We start from the raw sequence: 1092 nt of genomic DNA, 5'->3' as shown, positions 1-1092 counted from the left end.
GCAAAACGAAGATGAGCCATGTGTTTACAAGAAGGTCAGTGGGAGCGCAGTGGTCTTCCTTTTACTTTATGTAGATGATATATTGCTCATCAGAAATGACGTTCCTACCTTGCAAGGAGTAAAATCCTGGCTAGGATCGGTCTTTTCAATGAAGGACTTAGGAGAACCCGCCTATATTCTAGGAATCAAGATCTATAGAAATAGATCGAGAAGGCTTCTTGGTCTAAGTCAGAGTACACACATTGACAAGGTCTTGAATCGGTTCAAGATGCAAGACTCCAAGAAGGGTGCCTTGCCAATGGGACATGACGTGGCTCTTAGCAAGACTCAGTGTCCAAAGACACAGGATGAGCAAGAGCGCATGAGATTGTCACATGGACAGAGTCATGACGTACATGATGGATCCAATTGCCGAGGCATATGGAATCCTACTCATGCGCTCTTGCTCATCCTGTGTCTTTGGACACTGAGTCTTGCTAAGAGCCACGTCATGTCCCATTGGCAAGGCACCCCTCTTGGAGTCTTGCATCTTGAACCGATTCAAGACCTTGTCAATGTATGTACTCTGACTTAGACCAAGAAGCCTTCTCGATCTATCTCTATAGATCTTGATTCCTAGAATATAGGCGGCTTCTCCTAAGTCCTTCATCGAAAAGACTGATCCTAGCCAGGATTTTACTCCTTGCAAGGTAGGAATGTCATTTCCGATGAGCAATATATCATCCACATAAAGCACAAGGAAGACCACTGCGCTCCCACTGACCTTCTTGTAAACACATGGCTCATCTTCGTTTTGCAGGAAGCCAAACGTTTTGACTGCCTCGTCAAATCGAAGATTCCAACTCCTCGAAGCCTGCTTCAGTCCATAAATGGATCTCTGAAGCTTACACACCTTCCTCGGACTCTTAGGATCGACAAAACCCTCGGGTTGTGTCATGTACACATCCTCGAGCAAATTCCCGTTAAGGAATGCGGTCTTGACGTCCATCTATGATATACGCCACGGGCTTGCGGAAGGGCTGTTTCCGGAGAGAGTATGGACTAGGTTCGATCACCGGCCAAAGTGGCACTCGAATTCGATCTAGTTCGGGG

This window comes from Tarenaya hassleriana, unplaced genomic scaffold (genome assembly GCF_000463585.1).
Source record: "Tarenaya hassleriana unplaced genomic scaffold, ASM46358v1 Cleome125, whole genome shotgun sequence".
In the NCBI taxonomy this organism is placed as follows: domain Eukaryota; kingdom Viridiplantae; phylum Streptophyta; class Magnoliopsida; order Brassicales; family Cleomaceae; genus Tarenaya; species Tarenaya hassleriana.
The sequence above is the reverse complement of the archived record's forward strand: the minus strand, read 5'-3'. Positions refer to the sequence as shown.